Source organism: Canis lupus, chromosome 19 (assembly GCF_011100685.1).
Source record: "Canis lupus familiaris isolate Mischka breed German Shepherd chromosome 19, alternate assembly UU_Cfam_GSD_1.0, whole genome shotgun sequence".
Classification (NCBI taxonomy): Eukaryota; Metazoa; Chordata; class Mammalia; order Carnivora; family Canidae; genus Canis; species Canis lupus.
In genome coordinates this window covers 15,070,765-15,094,351 of record NC_049240.1, presented here as the reverse complement: position 1 = coordinate 15,094,351, position 23,587 = coordinate 15,070,765, and the positions used below count along the sequence as shown (strand labels likewise).

The window sequence follows — 23,587 nt, the reverse complement described above, 5'->3', positions numbered from 1 at the left end:
TGCCCTCAGTGCCAGGCCTATGTACCTGGTACATAGGCAGCCCCATAATAGGGACCTAAGTGAATCTCTCACTCTTTCAAGAATACATAATCCCCCAAATCCTATCGACAACTGCTATGTGGTTTTCATTTGGATGTGAAAAAGAGCTACATATGTGGGGATGGGGGTATTGCCACAACCTCTAAATTTAATTTAAAAACTAATGTTGACATTCATTCCAAAGGTTTCTTTGCCCTCCAAATGTTTGCCTTATATCTTCCTAAAATATACAGCTTTTAATTATTTGGATTTTTTTTCCTAGAAAATTTTATATGTTTGAAACTTAAAAATATGCTGGTGTTATTTATTCACAATTTTGCTTAATATTTTTTTAAATTTCGTTTTGGTATAGTATAGTTAAGTAATAAAAAATTTCCCAAAAATAAAATCGAAATATGGCCAATCCTGGTAGTCAACTGATTTTTCACATTAGTTTTCCTTTCCAAATGCCATGGTTTTATATAGTGTAAATGATCCTCTCATTACCAGATGGTATGAGAAAGAAACTGCTTCAGGGAGGTATATGCTATATAAGCCTGTACATTGAGTAGCTATAAAAAAGCAAAGCTTTGTAAACTATCCAGTAAAGTATCTGAACTCAGCAGTGTGGATTGGGGAATGAAAACACTGAACTCTCCATCTAACCAGATGTGGACATTCCTAATGGATGATAAGTTCAGTCAACCAATAAAATGTTTTCAACTTAAAGCTTAAAGTGGTTATTACAATGCTAATGCTCTCTGCCTAGAAAGTATAACTGAAGCAGAGAGAGATACAAAAAAAGAAAAGCAAATTATCTTGCAATCCAAATATTTACCAGATCCTTTATTTAGTCTATTTTTAGAATTCCACAACTTACAATATGCAAGATATGGAATAATTACACAAAGATGAAGATAACTGCGGATTATATTTCATTATCACTCTAAACCTAATCTGAATCATTAGTTTAATTGCAGTGATTCTAAATGTGATTGTAGAAGAGGGATTTATCACATAACTGTTTATTGAAATAAATCCCAAATATTTACCTCCTCCTGATTTGAGATATTTTCACGTGAATTTTCTACTATTAACATCAACTTGGCCTGCATACAACTGAATCCAATCTCCTCTTTCTCTCTGAATAGATTCTTTTGCTGTTCTGTTCATTTTATCATTATCACAGACATAAACTCAAAAAGAAGAGTCATTCTTTGATTCCTTTGCTCCAGCCTTATGCCTTACTTGTCATCAGTGGATTCATTATTCTTTTCCTTTTCTTATCTCATTGTTTCATGCATTTACCTTCTTTTCCACTCTCATTCACGGGGCAGGACTTCATCAGTGGATATTTGAACTACAGAATGAACTTCAGACTTCCAATTTTTTAAGGTATATAAAGTGTGTTGTTAATTGAACCTTTAAAGCCATGTGATCTTCATAGCATTATTCTCTTCAAGAACATTAATATCTCCCTTTATCTCCCCTATGGAATGAGCTAAAACACACCGATATCATCAGGATCTACCACAATCTAGCTCTACACATTCAATCTAATTTTTCTCCTAAAATCAATGTGGACTTATATCCAAATGTGATATCTCTCTCTCTCTTTTTTTTTAAGGTTTATTTGGGAGAGAGAAAGTGAGTGGGTGAGCAGGGGGAGGAGCAGAGGGAGAAGGACAAGCAGACTCTTTGCTGAGTGCAGAGCCTGACCCAGGCTCGATCCCACTACCATGAAGTCATGATCCAAGCTGAAATAATGAGTTGGATGTGAAACTGACTGAGCCACTCATGCACCCTTCACATCTTTACTTACTATTTTTAAGCTCCTAGAGATTGGGAATTATGGCTCTTAGCATCTTCCCCAGCACTATAGCATCTAAAGAAAAATATTTATAAATAAGTTACAGTCCTTTTTTCAAGATTTTATTTTCAGGATTTTTATTTTATCTCTATATCCAATATGGGGCTTGAAATCACAACCCTGAGATCAGCAATCGGATGCTGTATTGAATAAGCCAGCCAAGTGCCCCCAAATTATAATCCTTTTTGAAAAATTTTATTCCTGTCTATCAATACTAGAGGGGGTGTTGAATATATTGATTTAAAAGCACAAACTAACTTTAACATAATTTAGTTGGTGCTATGCATTCAAAATATACATTCAAAAGTATTAATTCCTAGATGTGTCAGAAATTATTCTAATCACTAGAAATATAAAGGTAAAGAAGACATGCCAAATTATCATTGCTTCCTGTTGCTATCTACTGAGTCCTCATGTCATAGATAAAACCTTGAAATAGATTGATTTCATATATATTTTGTATATATATTATACAAAATATATATATATATACAATTTTTTTCTGGATTGCAAAAATAAACTGTGTCAAAGGACAGTGTGTTTTTTAGTTCACTTCATCCTTGTTACTGACCAAGTATATTTCATTTACCAAGATCAGCATTTATCATAAAAAATCTTCAGTTGTCACTTTACTTCATTTCCTTATGTTGAATCACAAGTGCATATTACTTTTAAATTTTTTATTCTAATTCACTATTCTTTATAAAATTATCATTAAAAATCAAAATATTGTGCAATGACTATCTTGAATGTATGGTCATTAGTTACATGATTTGAAATCTACAACAGAAAATGTAAATGAACTCAGACAAAAATGCAAACTGCTCTAGATTGGTACTAAAAAACAAGAATTTGGATCTATGTCAACATTATATTTCATTTGGATTTCTAAATTCATTATGGAGAAAAATATAATATTTATTCAACTAACTTGTTTGGGAGATACTCTTCCCTATCCCATCCCAATTTGGAATTAGAATAAAACCAACTGTGAATGAGTATTCACAGTACGCATCCCAACCATTATGGAATCCTCACGCATGTTTAAACTCAAATTGTTTCCATTCTGATCCTGTCTATTCTTGGCCATCCATTTCAGGTTCTGTGACTCCTATTCGGATCTTTTTTTTCTGGCCACTTACTTTGTGGACTGATCTAAAATTTTAAAAATTCAACTTAGTGAATAGATTTTACTTTTCTTTCTAATTCTTGGGACCAGTGAAATTAATTCTTTCTCTGTCTCCCAAGTTAAACATAGTCAGGATTTCACCCTACCTGTGCTCCCAAGAGGGCAAGGGACTCACACAATTGATGAAGATCCTATTGATTTAAAAACACAGAACCTCCCAGGTAAAATCTAAAACTGGCCCCTGTATACAGAGGGTAAGTAAAAACTGAAGAAAGAATCAGACCACTCAACATTGGTAGGTAGCAAGTTTAATAAGCAAGAGAACTTACGTATGAGTTTTGCCTAGGGTAGCCACAGACAAGCTGCCATACCTGCCTGACAAAATCTTAAAAGTTTATATAGAGGCCTTGTCTGGGTTCAGTTATGTATGCCATACAGATGACCTCAAAAACACATTGTTTTCTAAGGCTGTGTCCTTGAAAATGATTCCCACTACAGGAATGGTAGGAAGATCATACGTTTCAAGGGGGAGAGGGGGTTGGAGTTAGGAGCCTCTGGGTCCAGTATGAGGGTCACCCTATGGTCATGTCCTCTCTGTAACCTCCTTTACTAGGTATTAAAATGATTCATTTTATCCTTCATAAGAGAATCAATTCATTCTTAATTTACTGACTATGCCTCTTACAATTAAGTAGAAAAGTATAAGTGACTACAAATAAGACTTATCAAATCCTTATTAACTTCTCATTCAGAGTAGACCTTTCATGAAGTTTGTATTCTCTAAATCACAGATGTCTCTGACATAAATGTGGACATTGATAATATTAATAGAAGTGATAGACCATATGATGCTCTCTGGGATCCATTTATTCAACTGAAGAAAAAAAACTTCAAAATAATTAGTTGAACCATAGGGAATATTATCTATCTAAATAATGATAATTTTATGACTAGCTCAATATTAGTTAATATTTTCAGTCTTTTAAAGTATTTCTAAATATTAGTAAATTTTATTTAGAGTTAAATTATAGCCCTCAATAAAGATTCATTGATCCTTTTATGCAGGCTGGGGATACTAAAACACAAAGAAATGTACTAAATTATAAGCAAGCTTATAATCTAATTTGGAAAGTAGAATATATATTTTTTTAAAAAAACTAAAACCACCAAGAAGACTATTCATCATGTCTACGATGATTTTAAAAACAAATGATAGAGATATTTCTAGAGCAAACATTGGAGAGAGTTCATTTGGGCAGGAAAGTAAGGCCTCATTTAGATTTTGAAGTGAGATTTTGAAGTGAGCCTTGAAGGAACATTGTTCATAATTTTTTTTTTTTAAGAGGGAGATAGAGACAGAATTTCAAGTAGTAGAAGCTGATATGTTTAATAGGTAAATCTTTGAGATGCTAATCAAAACAGACTTGAACATCACTTATTTATGAATTCAGTTCTCCCTTTTTATTAATTTGAATATATATTTTTATTTTGTTTTTTTTTAATTTTTTATTTATTTATGGTAGTCACAGAGAGAGAGAGAGAGAGAGAGAGGCAGAGACATAGGCAGAGGGAGAAGCAGGCTCCATGCACCGGAAGCCCGACGTGGGATTCGATCCCGGATCTCCAGGATCGCGCCCTGGGCCAAAGGCAGGCGCTAAACCGCTGCACCACCCAGGGATCCCTGAATATATATTTTTAAAATATGAGTTGACCACCTCAATTCTTCCCAGGTGGATCTCATTTCATCACATAAGTGTCTACTCTGACATACATTGTTGAATTACCTGCTTTACTGAAGCAGAAACTTAGCACAAATTTCAAATTGTTTCTGTTATTTTAAATTCTGAGAATCCAATTAATTTGGAGGAAGTACATGGAGTTTGTTGTTTAGATTTTTAAAAAATAAAATAGGCTATTTGAATTCTCATTTTCTGATGCTACCTCCCTCTTTCATTGTCATTATACAATGACTTATTCCTTTCCAATTCCCCTTATTGTTTTTAGTAAGCTTAATGAACATAAAAATTTTGGCAGAAGTAAAAAAAGAAAAAAAGTCGATAGAAGACATACACTTATACATATTGTAATGTGGGATCCATGTACTCACTGAAGAAAAATAATGCATAAGAATTAGTCAATTCTCAGGGTGACTTTCAATCTGAACAGTCAATTATAATGCTATGCTTGACAAATCTGTCATAATCAAACAGTGAGAATCAGGAACAAGATTGAAAATAGTTATTAGGTTACACAGTAGTATATGGTTGGAGCTTAAAATACCTATTATTAGTTCATTCCAAGTCTATGTTTAAAAATAATTTCCATCATCTAAGTTCTCACATTCACTTTCTCAGATCTCTTATTAACCCCAAGTTTCTGAACAGTGTTGGAGAGGAGGTAAAAAATAAATAAATAAATGCTAAGAAAATTAAACCATCATCAATGTCTGATGTAACTTGCAAAGTGAAAAGAAGATAAATACAATGGTTTCTTTTGAGGGGCTGGGAATTTCTATAATTAGAAGGAGCTCATGGTTATAACTCTATGAATATACTAAAACCTACCAAACTATATACTTTTAAAAGAGTGATTTTTGATAATACTTAAATTGTATTTCAATAAAACTATTACACAAAAGAAGAAAGAAGGAGAAGAAAAAGAAAAAGAAGAACCACCATCACCCAGATATCCAGCTTATGCTTAATTTTAAATGATGGGACCTAACATAAGGATACCACAACATGTCTAGGGTCCAATTACAATGTTTCACCACTATGGTATTTTTCATCTCTTTGTCACATTTAATTTCTAACAAAGGATTTTATTAGGTTGGTTGATTACTATCTGGATATGAGTAGGTCTTGTTAGATGCAAGGAGTATGGCCTATAAGTAGGAATTTTAAAAATACCAAAAGCAAAGTCAAAAACAAGTCTATAAAAACAAAGTGATCTGCTGATACTCTTTCTCCGGTATCAGCAAACTATGGCTTAAACCCAGACTGCCATCTGCTTGGGCAAATAAAGTTTTACTGGAACATAGCTGTAGTCATTTCTCTATATATTACTTGACTATTTTTGTACTACAATTCCTAAGTGAGTAATTAGGGCAGAGACTTCATGGCCCACAAAGCCTAAATATTTTCTATGTATCCCTTTACTGAAAAAATTCACCAATTCTTGGTATAATATTTGAAACTGTTTAAATTGAATAAAATATATTTATTTTTAACTTGAATTGTCATATCTTCATAACCCATTCTCTGTTCTTGATACCTTTTTTTTTCTAACTATATTAGAGTATAGGAAGGATTTGGGATTTTTCACTTGGGTCAGTTAGTGGGAACAAGAAAAGTTAGCAAAGTAGCAACAGAATTCCAATTATCCTGGTTTGTAATTTATAATTCAATTTTTCTTCATTTTGATTCAGTGTCTAAGCAATGCTTAAAAATTTGACCTAAACTCAGCCACACTGTCTCAAGATTGTGTCCCTGAAGCGTCCTCACCAGTGACTGCAACACTTCCATAACCTCAACTATGAAGTTCCTTCTGTGTGATTGGAGCCCCCTGTCCCCATACTTCCTCTCTCCTAAGATTCCACCCCAACAGTTGACCCCCCTCCTCTCCAGTCCCATCATCTGACCCAGTCAGATTTCAGGACCCCGCACATTTTCACACACCTTTACCCTCCTGCTAGCTCTGCCCCCAGGCCTATGGGTTATGACCTCTCATAGTGAGCCCCCTCACACACACACCATCGTTCTGCTCATTCCCTGGTGTGACTACCTAACTAAAGCCCTGTTCTCTGTTAGAGCCCAAGCCCGGGACCCTGGGCAGGCACCTGAGTACTGAACTTGGCTGGAGAAAATCTCAGGCTGTTGGTGAATCCACATCAAATTGCTGGACAATCCCACACCCGAGACTCAGGCTCTCATCTCCTGTCCCCTGGAACCTCCAAACACACTTGCTTTCATTTCTCAACTAAATGTCAGATTATAAATGTTGATACATAATACATTCATGTAGTTAAGTAATAAAAATGTGAAACAGGATAAAAAAAGGAAAAGACAAAAAAATTGACTGACACTGACTAATGTATTAGAACCTAAGTGACAGGAGAAACTAATGCACATTTACTTGGATTCTAAATCTGGTTTCTGATGGTAGAAAAGATGGGCATGTGTCCTGAAAGAAAGAAAAACAAGACCTTTTTTTTTTCCTCTGGAATATTCCCTATAATTTCATGTTAATTTTTCCATAATATTGGATCCTTATGTATAAAAATTGACATCAAGTCCTAGGCCTAATCAGTCAACTATTGCACCTTGCTAAGAAGAATGGAAGAGGGTAATATGAAGTATAGTCCCAGGAGAATTACTGCTTTCCTATTGTTATGGTAAACGATTCAATATGTCTTCCCTGTGTTGTTGGGGGGGGCGGGTTTGTTTGTTTTTTAGGGAAAAAAATAACCTTTTAAAGTTTCATGATGAGGACTTTGGAAATTTCTGACATACTAGACTAATTTAAATCTATTTCTTTAGCAAAATTACAACTTTGGTTGCACGTTTTATAAGGTCTCCTTCTAAAATTGAGATGTAATAGTCTTCTATTCCAGGCACAATCACGTTATACTTCTCAGTTTTCCAAGACGGAATTGTAGCTTGGTTTTCCAAAGCTGAGGAAATAGCCTTACATCATCAGTACAGATGAACAGCTCTTTAGGCCATAACTAAACTCTGCTATATGGTTATCAGAAATCTGGCTGACAGAATTATTTAGGGAGATGACAAAAGGAATATTCTTTTTCTTTGTTCTTTTAAGTACCTACTTTTATTAGTGGAATTATTTGTGTAGAAGGAATTATGCTATATTCATAGGCCATGTTACCTGAATTTCATAAGCATCATTTTCACTAAAACTTATCCTATAAAAAATCTTAAAATATCCTTGAAAAAATGCTATAGTTCCAGTATTTGATACATACTTACTATACATACTATATAGTTACAAAACCGGAGAAACTGTCTAATGTGTCTCTTGGCACTGTAGTATCCCTGTGGAAACCTCTCTTGGACTTAGTATCAAGGAAATTTTTTTCTTCCCTGAGGTATCAGCTTGTTTCCTCCTTTATAAAGAGAATAGTGTAACATCACATTTCTCCCTTTTCCTTGACTGCCAGATATCTAAAGTCTCATTCTTAGAAAATTTATTGACTATTAGTGTCAGCATACCACCTTTTTATTTTTGCCTACTTTTCCCACATTTATTCACATTTTGATCATGTGCTTTATATGATACACTGGTCACTGTTGGGGTTTAGTCTGAAGTTTCTACAAACCCATTTGGGAGTATGGCAGAAAAAAAAGCACAAAATAAAACTGCAAGCAAGTTAAAAAAAATACATGAAGAGTGTGCATTGCATATTAAATGCATTTCTAACTCATATGGAGGCTGCATGAAAATGATGACACTTTGATTGACTGTGGTAACAATAAAATAACCAGATTACTGATTGTTTTTTCTTCATAGAACTTTTTAGTCCTAAAAAGAAAAAAATTTTTTTTTTAGTTCTTGTTTAATTAACATGGAAGCTAAACTTAGAGATAATATCACTATCTTAGATTGAGAGAGAGCATGGAAAAGGAAATGCTCAGTTCAAAGTGTCACTGTCAGGAAATGGCACAGCAGGCACAAGTGCTTCCTAGGTCAGCACTGTCTTCTCTTATGTACTGTTTTTATTAAATTCTTTATTTAGGGTTTGTAATCACAATCTAAAAGTTATTCTTACTTCTTTTAAATGAAAACAAAATTATCGATCCCATAGGCAGTTATAAATTATTAAGTAACTTCAAAACTTCGTTTATTACCATAGCATAGTCTCAAAATGACCCTCCAAATGCTATATCTACCAACTTTTAAGTTTTATTTTAAACATGATATATTTACATGTTACTTGGCATTTTACATAGAGATATACAAAGGTTTTCAAACCCTGAAACACACCCTTTGCATCTGGAGAAAGTTAGCTTTTACAATCAGTTTGTAAATAGACTTTCATTTTTTTCTTCCTCTAAAAGAGAAAAAAAGCTAGTTAGCTTCTTATAAAAAAAAATTAGAACTCTTTTTGCACAGAAAATATCGGGTAAATATATTTTTAAATAAACTACTTACATATTTTAGTGTTTTACTATATGCTTTGTAATCAGTATTTTAGTATTCTTTTGTATTAGCAATTTTTCAGATACAGTTTTAAATTCACAGAAGTTCTATTAACCTTTTGTGAAAAGGTTAATTGAGAAAAGACTATCTATTCACAATAATATTCACTTGAGTCAAGAAGTTTGAAAGAAGAAAATGACATAATGAATAATGTTCTTTGAAGCAAAATACTGTATAAAGTCTGTGATGCATTTGATCACAATTGTATTAATTGGGTCTTAACAGTGATTTCCCAGAGTTCAAATATAGCTCAAAAATTTAAGGAGTCTGTTGCTTGAGTAATCTAGTATTTAAAAAGCCTTTGTCAATTTTCAGAAATGGAAAGGAAGAGAGGTAGAAGAAATCTAACTTATAATGATCAGACCCAAGCTCTGTTGGGGACTATATAGGGGCACAAATATCTTGTCATTTAAAATCCTGGTTTGTACACATTTTGAAGACCAATTGGTTGAATATATAGAGTTCATATAAAATGTTTATAAGGATTTGATTATTTGTTATATGATGCTTTAACATAGGTACAATAACAAAGAATATACATGTATGACTACTACAATTGTTTTAGATATTTTTCTTTCATAATTTATACTGTAAAATGTATACATACATATCTATATACAAAGGAACATACATATACACATATACATATATATGAGAAAGTTTTTTAAATGGTCTGAGTATGGGACACCTGGGTGGATCAGTGGTTGAGCATGATCCTGGAGTCCTAGGATTGAGTCTCACATCATGCTCCCAGCAGGAAGCCTGTTTCTCCCTCTGCCTATGTCTCTGCCTCTCTCTGGGTCTCTCATGAATAAATGAATATAATCTTTTTTAAAATAAATAAATAAATGATCTGAGTAAATGTAAATTAGATTATGCAATGCAAATTTTAAAACACAGAAAGAGAACTAAGGCAAAGAAAGGAAACTCAGCATATCACTTGGTATATATATTTCAGTTTGAAGAGATATAAGTTTTTAAATCACCCAAAATACATGATCAACTAGAGTAAAGAGCTGTTGAAGATTTTCCAATTTATTATTTTCTAATTATTTCCAAATATTCTGAATGTTTTCAGCTATTTTTTATCACAATGATTTTTTAAAATGCAGTAACAACGATTAGTGTTTACTAAGAACATACAATTTGTTAGACGTAAGTAAATCATATACATTTTCTGATTTTACTGTCAAAACAAATCTTAGACACAGGTAACTTTAGCATCCCATTTTAAAGATGAGTAAACTGCACTACATAGAAAAGATATACAATTTTCTCAAGGACACACACTAATGATATTGGATCTATGTACAAATCCTTAAAATCTGGCTAAATCTTATTCTCTGTCACTTCTCCATACAGCTTTCTTGATTATCAGGAGTTTCTGGCTCATTTGATGTTTTATTTTAATAATGCTAGTGCTCAAACACCACCCTAAAATGAAGAACTACAAAGAGCTAAAATCTTGAGATCCTTTCATCTAATTGATTGATCTTCATCCTATGTGGAGTTAGAATGATGTTGTTGCTATTGTGCAAAATGTGTTTCAAAGAATACCATAAAAATACAATATTTAAAATCAGGCAGCATAAAAAAGTTTATAACATTTTGTGTGTGTGTGTGTGTGAATTCTGTAGAAAAAAAAACATATATCCTAAATTAATAACATATAAGAACATGTATTTGCATTGAGGTAGGGATGATTAAGAATGTACATATGCAGCTCTAGATATTTCCTGGAAAGAAAGACTTGGAATGCTCTGGCAATTAAGAACAGTTCAGAATAAAAAATAAAATCATGAGTTCTTAAAAATACATTGAGGGATATGAAAGAAAGGAAGGAATAATACACTTGCCAGCTCTCTTGTTTAAATAATTGTCTCAGGGTCCAGGATGGTAGATACATATTTTCCCTGAGGGACTTTTACAAATCTTCTCTAAATCTTTACGTACTTATTGTAGGTATTACAGAAAGATAAGAGCAATCCTGAAGTAAACAGAACACTAAAAGAGAATTTACAAAACACTTCCTTAAAAATGTATAAAATTTGAAACCAGATAAGTGCAAGTGTTCTTCAAGCAAGAAATCAAGCCATAGCCTGAGATAAAAGCAGGTTATGTTAGCAATTTTAAAAGTTGCAAAGTAAATATTAATAATAATACTGAAGAGAGAATGCTACCTCTCCTCCGAAACAACCAAACACAGAAATAAAACAACTTAGAAAAAAAGAGAAGGAAATAGAGGAAACAGAAATGCACATTGATATGAGTCTGTAACATTGATATTTAGTTCCAGATGATCTGAGGTTTTGCCTATATTCACGGTGGGACAGAATTACAAAATCTTTTCTAGATCTTATTTTCTTAGAAATACGCGGAAGGGAAGGAGAGGGAAGTTATAGGGCTAAATATTTCCAAAGAGAATGTATAAATGTAGGCCAGGCATGGAAAAATCCATGGTAATTCGGATATTTTGTTTGATGTGATTTGGGGAATGGATACATTCATAAACACACAGTACCAGAATTATGCATTAAAGGATTCTTAGAAGTTGAGAGATTCTCTTCCACATAGTCATTCCCACACATACTTAGTTATCCAATAAAGGCCACTAGAGTTTGGGAGAATTGTCTAAGATCACACAAATGATCAGCTGCACATCTGCAGGGGAACTCACTTTTCCTGCCTGGCCTGGCAGTTTCTTCCAGTGCTTAAGTTGAGGCCTTGAAATCAATCAAGTCTGAACTGTCTTCAAGGCAAGCACCAATCAGCAGATTCCCCCATCAACCTAAAAAGCACCTGGGAGATCCACATTTGTCACAGAATCATGTAAGTCGTTTGGAAATGTGTTTTAATGAGGTGCTTGTCCTATGGGAAGAAGGCTTGATTCTAATTAAAGATGAAGCCAAGATACTTTTTGCAGTTTCATTTAATGATGACTTGGGAGGTCTTTTCAATTATAAAAGCTACATGACTGCATTTGGACAAACTTTAGGCAGGATTTGCAGTATTACCAATATGTACTTAAATGAATATTAAGGAAATTTATATCTTACTTCATGAGGAGAGTGTTCTCAAACAGAAAGTTTTACTGTTCATAGATACATGTGGATTCTAAATTTTTCAAATTACTGTAATTTGGAGTTTTAAAGATCCAAACCACTGAACTGTTATAATAGCTAATAAATAATAGCTAAAGAAATCATTTTAGAATGTCTCTCATTGGAATAGAAGCTTGAGCTGTGCAAATTACAAAAATATTTACTTGAATCTCTTACTCTGCTTCTATATTTACCTAGAAATGACTTTTCAAAAGTTATATTATTCCAGAGCTGAAGACAATTTTAAGATGAGTTCAAATGTTTCAAGCTCATTTCTAACTTTAGAAGCTATTATACTTGTACCATTAGTAAAATATTTTTCTCTGGAAAAAGCAGCTCTGCTTTCATACTGTCCTTAACTTAAGTAATTATTGAAATGTATAATATTCTAGCATATGTGGGTCTTTGGTTTTATCTTTTTATATCATGACACACATTTTTAATTTTATTATTGAAAAAAAATAAAGAATTAAGAAAAAGCTCAAGAGAGTATCTAATTATCATACAGGTAATTTTACTAGATTAATATCAGTCCCATGCCAATTCTGTAATTCTTAACTTCATTAAGTATTTGGGCCAATTTTAATACTTCTCTAATCACCACTACCAAACTAGACAACATAAAGGGAAACACATGTATTTATAAAGACTTTATGCCCAAAAAACAAAAAACCCAGTCAAGAAATGGGCAGAAGACATGAACAGACATTTCTCCAAAGAAGACATACAAATGACCAATAGAAACATGAAAAAATGCTCCACATCACACAGCATCATGGAAATATAAATAAAAACTACAATGAGATACCACCTCACACCACTCAGAATGGCTAAAATTAATAACTCAGGAAATAAAAGATGCTCACAAGGATGCAGAGAAAGGGGAACCCTCTTACACTGTTCGTAGGAATGCAAACTGGTATAGCCACTCTGGGAAACAGTATGGAGGTGCCTCAAAAGTTAAAAATAGAAATACCCTATGACTCAGCAATTGCACTACTAGGTACTTATCCAAAAGATAAAACAATGATTCAAAGGGGCACATGTACCCAGTGTTTATCGCAACAATGTCCACAATAGCCAAACTATGGAAAGAGCCCAGATGTCCATCAATAGATAAATGGAAAAAGAGGTTGTGGTATATATGAATATATATATGGTGTGTGTGTGTGTGTGTGTGTGTGTGTATATATGATATATAATGGAATATTATTCTGCCATCAAAAAGGATTAAATCTTGTCATTTGCAACAATCTGGATGGAACTAGAGGATATTATGCTCTGAAAAATAATTTAGGCAAAGAAAGAAAAATATCATATGATTTCACTCATAGGTGGAATTTAAGAAACAAAACAGATGAATAGAGGGGAAGGGAAGGAAAAATAAAATAAGATAAAAACAGAGAGAGAGGTAAACTATAAGGGACTCCTAACTCTGGGAAACATACTGAGGATTGCTAGAGGGGTGGTGGGTGGGGAGATGGGGTAATTGGATGAAAGGAATTAAGGAGGGCACTTTATGGAATGAGTACTGGACGTTATGTGCAACTGATGAATCACTAATAATACACTATACCTTAACTAACTTGAATTCGAATTTAAAACAGATTTTATGATATAATAGAGTCTCTCACTAATTCATTACAAAATTAGATTGCCCCTGTAGAAAGATAAGCACAGGAATGAGAAGATTGCTCCTGGTGTTTTGGGGAAATCTGGGACAAGAGAACCTAATGTAAAGGCCATGGAGATGAAAAGAATGAGATCTGAGCTTGACTTTTTAAGTCTGTCTTCACAGGTTTGAGGAGTTCAACACAGAATAGTACATGAAAGAATTATTTTTCAATAATTGCCACCAAATTTGTATTAAACACCCTACTTTGCTGGGTAGAAAAGCTAATTATGCTTACAAGTCAGTGACATCTAAGTCTATTCCAATAACTTTCCCAACAATTTTAGCTTAAAACTTCAAAACTTCATTTAAGACCATTCAAAATGTCCTCTCAAAGAGCTTATGTCGAATTGCCCACAAATATAATGAATGAGCAGTTACCTGCAGAAAGAGCTAGGAATGGGAAATATTTCTTGGTACCTTGAAGGTAGACTTTCTCAGTTACAGTAGAGTACAATGCTATTCTTTGATGTGACCTATTAAGAGGCATTTGCATGCATACTGATGATTTTAGATAACAGGGTTTTCAGATACAGAATAAAAACATATGCATTTAAAATTATGAATAAAATTATAAGCTAAAAAATAGAAGTTATGAAAAAACATGAGAAGATTTTAAGGAGACCAGGCTGATTTCTATAAATGAAGCAATATGAGCCAGAAATTTATAAAATAATGTCACTGTATATGTTAGTTAAGGTTTATTAAGAAATGAAGAGTAACTACAAGTGCTGTTAAATAGAAATTTATTATACAAAGTATATCTTACACAAATATGGAAGGTGCTAGGGAAGTGAAAGGTTGTAAATTGATGTATAATGACAAGAATTACTGACCCATCTGCCTGAAGCATGAGCACCAGTAGAAAAGCAGGAGTTCGAGGGCAAACCCAAACATGAAGCATATCAAAGCACTAGATTGGAGGCACAAAATGGGAGACCACAGAGCAACTATGGTGAGCCCCTTCTTCTTCTTGTTAGTCCACAGTCAAGCATCTGGTGGCTGGTTTCACATCAGTCTTAGCAGGGCCAGTGTTTGGGAAAACAAACTGGACAATAAAGAGAAAATAAACTGGGACCCACTGACCACCTATGTGCCTGTCTGAGACTTATCTGACCATCTGAGAATGATGACCACTTCCACCCTTAACTTCCACCCTTCCAATGCCCTTATGCATGTTTCTGTTTTTGCCAGCTCTAATTCATACCACACAATCTAGCTCTACCAGCTTTGAAGCATTTTTATGATCATCTTTTAACCATATATAATCTCCAAAATAGATAACATCAAAATTATATTTCCACCACTTTTATGTGATTCTCTGTCTTACAAACACTAATATGCTGACACTTAGGTAAAGAGATTACATAGAGTTTCACTTTATCCATCCTAAGGCCCTCCATCTAGTTGAATCATCCTCCTTCTTTGATAGTCTACAACTCAAATACTGAGATAGAAGTTCAACTGCTCTTAACACATTTCATGTAGTGAAAGAGTGAGAAATGAAAAAAAAAAAGAAAAAGAACTAGGTAATACACACCCACACACATGCATTCACATCAAAGAATAAAAATAACTACTAAAATTGTTTTTTTATTTTTTCCCTACCACTGGTCACATGGCCATAGGTACTATTTAAACATTGTTTTCTTTGTCCTCAGCAAGCACTTCATGGGCTAATGTTCACTGCTTGGTATATTTCCAAATATTTATTCCTTTTTTAAAAAGATTTAATTATTTGAGAGTATGGAGAGGGGTAGAAGGAGAACGAATCTTAAACAGACATCATGCTAAGCATGGAGTCTGATGAGGAGCTCAATCTCACAACCCTGAGATTACAACCTGAGCTGAAACCAAGAGTTGGACATTTAACCAACTGCACCACCCAGGTGCCCCCAAACTCTTGAAGAGTCTGATCCAGCCAAAGTCTTGTCTCTATTTAGTTGGGTTTTTTTTCTATTGAAATTTATCACATGATAAATATCATATGGTAAAAAACAGATGCACTAGGAAGTCTCTCAGAAAAGTCCCTTGCATTCCAGACTCACTCTTCCTTGGCCCCAGAAATGAAATTTGGTGTATTAACAATCCACTTTGCCCTTAGTAACCAGGATGACTTCTTCTAGAAAGTAACTTCCTTTTTTGTTGTTTATTGGTTCAGTGGCATGATAAACCCAAAGTAGGGTGGCAGGTTCAGCTTCTAATTTAGTGGAACTATTTCTTTGTCCCTTTGTGAATGTAGTCCTCCCTTGCAAACTAACACTTGTAAACTATCATAGCCCAAAGGTACTAACCCAGGCAGCCAAATTTTTGTTAGAGAATCTTAGGGGTAATTGTGATAAAATCACTCCCTTTGCCATACCAGGATCCCTGAACCCATAGCTCCTGGTTTTGAAAAAAACAGGGTCATATATGGCTGCTCATTCGGAGGCTAGACCACAATTTTAAGGATATTATCTCAAACAACATACAGCTTTTCACCTGAAGGCATATATTGTGTCTTCAAAAAGCAATTAAAATATTCTATCAGGCTAACTGCTGCAGGTGATGAGGTACATACACCAGTGAATTACAGGAGTATGAGCTCATTTCTAAAATTCATTGACTTTAAAATAAGCTCCCTGGTCAGAAGCAATGCTCTGTGGATGACCACAGTTATAAACAAGACATTCTATAAGTCACTGATTGGTAATTTTGGCAGAGGTATTGTGAGAAGGAAAGTTATATCCATATCCATAGTAACTGTCTATTTCAGTGAGAACAAAGCACTGCCCTTTTATCATAGAGATGTTCTAGTGCAATCAACATGCTACACATAGCAGGATCAATGTTGGTCCCTCTCGATGGTACATGGGTACTCAACTATGTTTAGGGTTTTGGGGGAGTTTGTTGGCCTTTCGGGGTAAAAAGCCATGTTCCTAAACCAGTATAATAAACTCAAGCAATAAGCTTACTTAGTAAGACTATTAAGCAAGAACAAGGGTGGCTGAGGCAAGAGTCAGAGTAACATCTGCTGAACAGGTCATCTTAACTATCTGATTAATAGCATTCTCTTCCACTGTTTGTTCTCTGGGCAGTACTTTGTTTCATGAAATAAAAATACTTTTAAACTCTGCCCATTTAAAAAAGACCATCCAAGTCATCTTTCTCATACTACCTTATCACAATTTTCCAGTTGTATTCTTTTATGTCTCTAACCATCCAACCAAATCATTACCTACGCCAATAAATCAATAAAATCTGTATTTCTGGCTCTCAGTCCAGATAAAATAAACAATAAACCCATTACTCAAAACTCTGCCATTTTGACAATTTTCTTTTACTATTTCTTTCAGGGCCACCCTTGAGGCAATAGTGTTGAATTTACCCAATTTAGGGTGGAGCCAGCATAACCACTGCAGAACCACCATTAAGCTGTGCCTTATGTTTTTTTGTTTGTTTGTTTCTTTTCTTTCTCAGCCAACTAGTCATAGGAAACTTTCCAGAAGCTATAGCTAAACATTGAAAGAGGAAAGAGTAAAGCAGGAGGAGAGATAGTGAAGAACATGGTAGGAAACATACTTGCTCACATAATTTACTTATACTTTTCAGTTATGCTCAAGCCTAATCTCATTTATGACACTGCATAGGCATACCCAACTGCATGCTTCATAGATACATCACATACATTTCACAATGAGTCTCTTAGGTCTCATGGGAACTTTATGACTCTTGTTTAAGTGTTTAGTTTCTACTAAATCACAGTAGTGAAAGATAAGTTTTGTTTTGTTTTGTTTTTTATTTTGTTTTCCTCAAAAGAATAATACCTACAGAGGATAGCATTGGTTTTTTTGTTTGTTTGTTTGTTTTTGGGTTTTTTTGGCATTGACTTTTCCATAAAAGTCTGTGTTATTACTGGCATATAGTGCCAGCCAAAGGCTCTACACAGCATCTTTATTGGTTACTGATACTCCAAACACAATAGTATCTGCTGAAAATATCTGAACAAACTCTCACTGATTGGATTTTGGAGTCCTAGAAAGAAGAGAGAGAGGAGCTAAGGGGAAAATATAAAAAATATAAAATAGATAAAATAAGGGCTGAAAACTCCCCAAATTGGGAGAAAGACATAAATTTATAGATTCAAGACGCTTGATGACCACTAAAAACTAAATTTTTAAAAAAAGAAAGAAAAAACATACCAAGTTACATTATAGATACCCAGAAAAACAAAAATCATTACTTCTTAAAATACAGAGGAATAATCATTCAAATGACCAAAGGATTCTGATCTTTCAGAATTTTAAACTGCCTGAGAGGCTGAAGGGAGTCACATTGAGGAAAACATCAAAGTCCTGATATAAATTTCATCCAAATCTTTCCGTGATTCCTAAAATATTTGTACGTAAGATTAGAATCCAAGGAACTTCGCAGAAAGCAATATTTGAAAGGTTAACTAATCTGAATAGAGAATTTAACAACCACAAATTGCGGAGAAATAATTTGTTGGAGCCCTGTTGGAGTTTGATTGGCTTAATAAGCATATCATATTTTTCAGTGAAACCCTAGAAGGTATATGCCTCAGGAACAAGAACTATATGGCTAAGGGATATGATATAAGATTAAGGATGCAACTAATCAAAAAGGTTGAAAACCAAACCTCCACAAGATCATGGTGATCCAGGTATATAATTCTGTGCTAGAGCAAAACTAAATACTATTTGAGAGTCTCTATAATGTATCATCTACAAGTCTGGCATATAAACAAAACTTAGCAACCATGTCAAGGAATAAAATAGCGTGGCTCATAATCAAGAATAAAAATAGACAATATAAGTAGACCCACAGGCCAATTGGTAACTCAGGAGTTTAAAATGACTGTGTAAATATATAACAAAGAATTACAACAGAAGGTCATTATAATGGGTTAAATGATAAGTAACCTTAGGTTAGTTATAAATCATTATCTCCCTGACAGGAAAAAAAAAAAAAAAAAGCCTTGAGAGAGTAACTTTTAGAGAAAACTTTAAGATAACTTCACATATGTTCTATATAGTCTCTAACAACAGATCTTTCATTTGTATTCTAATTTTTCTATACCATACACTTTTCACAAAGATTTAATTTGTGTTATTTACGTTACAATTTTAGATATATTCCAAAACCATCTACAACCCTGAAGATGATTAGCTCTAATTTCCACAAACATATAAAATATGTTTAAGGGCATGCAAAAAAAATGAAGTCCATTATTTTCCTATTTCCATCATATGCCATAAGATAATATTCTATATGTCTTAATAATGGGAAGTATATTAATAATTACAACTTCATACTAAGACCACTTTGCTATTTGCTCACTTTGACTCACTAACTTTGAGAAACTCCGAAGTTGATTCCCTTAGTGCTACAGCCTTATTTTAAATCCAGTATATTAATACCATAGCATTCTGATAATTCTTTCAGAAGTATGAGATTGACAAGACAAATTCAAACAAAAAACTAAATGAATTAAGTAGATTAAAAAGGTACATGGATATATAACAAATAAAACGAAACATCATCCCTATTTACTAGCAATCATCACAGTAAAAATATTGGGAAAAAATAAGTTTTCATTAGTAATAACAAGCAGTCTTCTATTTAGATATAAAGTTTATGAAAGCTGTGCTATGAAAAATTAAGTTATAATTTCTTATGGAAAATTTAAAATAAAACATTAATAACTGGATAGACATACCATATTCTCAGCTAGGTATACTTAAGTGCTATAGAAATATCTGTTTTTACCACGTTAATTTATAAATTTAACATATTTCACATTAAGTCTTAATGGAATTTTTAATTTACATAACATAATTCTGAAATTTATAAAAGGGTGAGCAAGCAAGAATATTCAATTTTATTCTGAAGATAAGTAAAATTGTTAGAGAAAAAGAGATGAAGTGAGATTTACCTCCGATTATGACCTAGTTTATATGTTTAAAGCCAAGTTACACCATGTCAATAGAGAAGATCAATGGAGAAAGGTTGTGAATTTATAAGCAGACTCAATTTTTTGACAAATGGTTACCAAGTAATGAGTAAATTTTGAGAAAAAAATAAATTCTGAAAGGAGTCAAAATTAATAAATCCCATTAAAAAATCTTGATAGTGATACAAGGGGGAAATATACAGATTAAACTATAAAAGATTTGTAAAGAGGGGAAATTTTATATATTTTTTAATTTTTTTTATATTTTTAAGAGGGGATAATTTTTAAAGTTAAAAACTCAAATAATAGAAATAGAAAAGAAGTTATAATATTTCTTACCTTCTTTCTTCTGAAAGAAAACGTCCTGTTTTATGAATCCAAGTAAAACTGTAACAATCATTGATTGATGAACATCCAATGTATATTTTGAACTTCCTTAAAATAAAAAAGATTATTAGTAAGCTAGGCCATAGCCTTGGGATATATATATATATATATATATATATATATATATATACTAATATATGCTATATTATACATTATATTAATAAACCACTCGAGAAGAAAAAGTAATAAATGTCTTATTATATAATTTTCAAAGACAAAATATTAAATGCTAAAATAAAAAACTTACTGAGGTACTCTTCTTTTAAAAAATTATTAACCATTTTTGAATGTTTGAAAACTATTCAAGGGAAAAACAGATATGGCAAAGTCTTATATGAGATATAGTGCTGGGATAATAATGAAAAGATGGCTTGATAGAGCAAGCCAAAGCTAAGTCTAAGTTAAATGCTATGTGTGAGTGAATTTTTTAATGATGAGTTGTGAGAGGTCCATACTGGACTGTAACTGGAAAAGCATTTTTTTGTAAAGATTTTATTTACTTATTCATGAGAGACACAGAGACATAGAGAGAGAAGCAGGCTGCTCACAGGGAGCCCTATGAGGAACTCCATCCCCTGACCAGAATCATGCCCTGAGCTGGAGGCAGATGCTCAACCACTGAGCTACCCAGGCGTCCCTGGAAAAGCATTTCTAAATCAGGAACATGATAATGTGAAAATTAGATAGGTTTAAGAACAGTGAGTGCAACATGTCTCCATATTTCCATTATTTCTTTTTTTTGTAAAGCAGAATCACTGTCAAATTGTGAAATATGTAAAATGTTGAGTAGAAATTCAATCTTTCACTCTACAGGAGGAGTAGGAGGACGCTGAGCTTCTCTAGACTCTCAAACACAGCTAAATAGTTATCAAATTATTCTGAACACCCAAGAGGTCAATCAGAGGCCCTGAGAGAACAAAAACTGCAATTCTACGAATAGAAAAGTGACCACTCCTGGAAGGTAGGAGGTATGGGAGCTATAGCTGTGGAGGTGGCAGCAGGGAGGGAGCCTGCGTACATTGGCTACTACATAGTATTAGAAGCTGCAGAATGCCAAATCTGAACCTTTAAGTTCATTACCATTGGGGATGTGCCTGCATGAAAGGTGCTCAGGTGGCAAAGAGGGGCAGAAAACCAGAAGTGACAGGGTGGTCTAAGGATCCCCTGGGTTGCAGGAAGAATGAACCATACCTAGGTGCTGTTCTATTCCCAGGCATAGGAGCTGGGTTGCCGGCAGAGAGCAGTGGGTCCTGGTGCTAGATTTCTGCTATAAACTCCAAATTGCCCGGTAATCAAATGGCCACTTGCCTGGGACTGGCCAATAAGTGTGGTGAAACCGTCCCCCAGAGGAACTATGTGAGCCCATGCCATGGGTGTCCCTGAAATTTGGAGTTTTGAAACTCAGTCACACACCTGAGGTAAAAAAGGCCTTGGACATGGGCAGGGTAAAGGCAGGTTTCAGATGAAAACTGGGGAAACAAATAGGGTGACCAATTTCTTTTCTGTAAGGGCTCACTGAGGAGTGAGGGGCCCAAACTTTCAGCTCCAATGTTACAGAGCCCAGTGCCATCAAATTCATCTAGCCATCAGAGCTGAAAGCCTTCCAGGAGCAAAACAATGCCACCTAGTGGAGGCCAGAGCCACATATAAAGCCCCACCCGCCTGGACCTTGGAGACATATCTCCACTGAAACAAGTCCACCTGAGAATCAGTGCAACAGGCCCCTCCTCTAAACATCTAGCTCACACTGAGTTTATTAATCATAAAATGTTACAAAGCTTCAGCTCTAGGGGAAATAGAATCGGGCTTCATTTTTACTTTAATTCTTTTATTTTTATTATTTTTTCATTTATTTTCTTGTATTTTCCAATTCCTTTTTGTTTATTAATTTTTAAATTTATATATATAAATTTACATATATAAATTTCATATTTTTAAAATTTTGTCTATTTTCATTTTATTTAGTTTTTGGGGGGGGGAGATCTTTGTTTTAACAAGCAGACCAAAACACACCCAGAATCTAATGTTTTTTTTGGTTTTGTTTTGTTTTGTTTTGTTTTCTTATTTTATTGCGTTTTTGTTTGGTTGGTTAGTTTTATTTCTTTGTTTGTTTGTTTGTTTGTTTGTTTGTTTTGTTGTTCTTTTTTCTCTTTCTTCTTTTCTGGACAAGATGATGATGTGAGAGAACTCACCCCAAAAGAAAGAACATGAGGTAGAACTCAATCAGGGATTTAATCAATACAGATATAAGAAAGATGTTTGAACTAGAATTTAAAACAACAATTATAAGGATACTAGCTGGACTTGAAAAAAGCATAGAAGACACTAGAGAATCTCTTAGTACAGAGCTAAAATAACTAATATCTAGTCAGGCCAAAATTAAAAATGCTATAACTGAGATGCAAACACAAACAGAGGCTGTAAAAAAAAAGGTTGGATAAGGCAGAGGAGCAAATCAGTGATATAGAAGATAAAATTATGGAAATAAATGAAGCTGAAAAGAATAGGGAAAGATAAGTAATGGATCACGAAGATAGACTTAGAAAACTCAGTAACTTAGTAAAACATAATAACATTCATATTATAGAAGTCCCAGAGATGAAAAGAGAGATAAAGAGGCAGAAGGTTTATTCAAACAAATAGTAGCTGAAAATTTCCCTAATCTGAGGAAGGACACAGACATCAAAATCCAAGAAGCACAGAGAACACCTATTAAATTCAACAAAAGCCAGCCATCACCAAGGTATATCGTAGTCAAATTCACAAAATACACAAAGAAAGAATCCTGAAAGCAGCAAGGGAATAAAGGTCCTTAACCCACAAGGGAAGACATATCAGGTTCACAGGCAATCTATCCACAGAGATTTGGCAGGCCAGAAAGGAGTGGAAGGAAATATTCAATGTGCTGAATGGGAAAAATATGCAGGCAAGAATCCTTTATCCAGCAAGGCTATCTTTCAAAATAGAAGGAGACATGGAGTTTCTCAAACAAAAACTAAAGGAGCTCATGACCACTAAACCATCCCTGCAAGAAATGTTAAGGGGGATTCTGAGTGGAGAAAAAAAAGACCAAAAGCAACAAATACTAGAAAGGACAAGAGAACATCACCAGAAACATGAACTCTACAGGTAACACATGGCACTAAATTCCTATCTCACAGTAATCACTCTGAATGTAAATGGACTAAATGCACCAATCAAAAGGGTATCAAAATGGATTAAAAAACCCAAGATCCATCTA

At 33.8% G+C, this 23,587-nt stretch overlaps 2 long non-coding RNA genes across 4 annotated transcripts in view; one reads left to right on the top strand and one right to left on the bottom strand.

Moving 5' to 3' along the window:
• LOC111091109 overlaps positions 1 to 23,587 on the top strand; it is an 86,934-nt gene that overhangs the window by 38,525 nt on the left and 24,822 nt on the right. For all 3 annotated transcript variants that reach the window (XR_005373940.1, XR_005373939.1, XR_005373938.1), the window contains one exon: positions 21,160 to 21,307. This is a non-coding gene — a long non-coding RNA (uncharacterized LOC111091109). The remainder of the gene's footprint in view (positions 1 to 21,159; positions 21,308 to 23,587) is intronic.
• The window catches only part of LOC119864437, a 131,835-nt gene that overhangs the window by 90,276 nt on the left and 17,972 nt on the right, over positions 1 to 23,587 (bottom strand). The window contains exon 2 of the long non-coding RNA XR_005373947.1: positions 20,299 to 20,394. This is a non-coding gene — a long non-coding RNA (uncharacterized LOC119864437). The remainder of the gene's footprint in view (positions 1 to 20,298; positions 20,395 to 23,587) is intronic.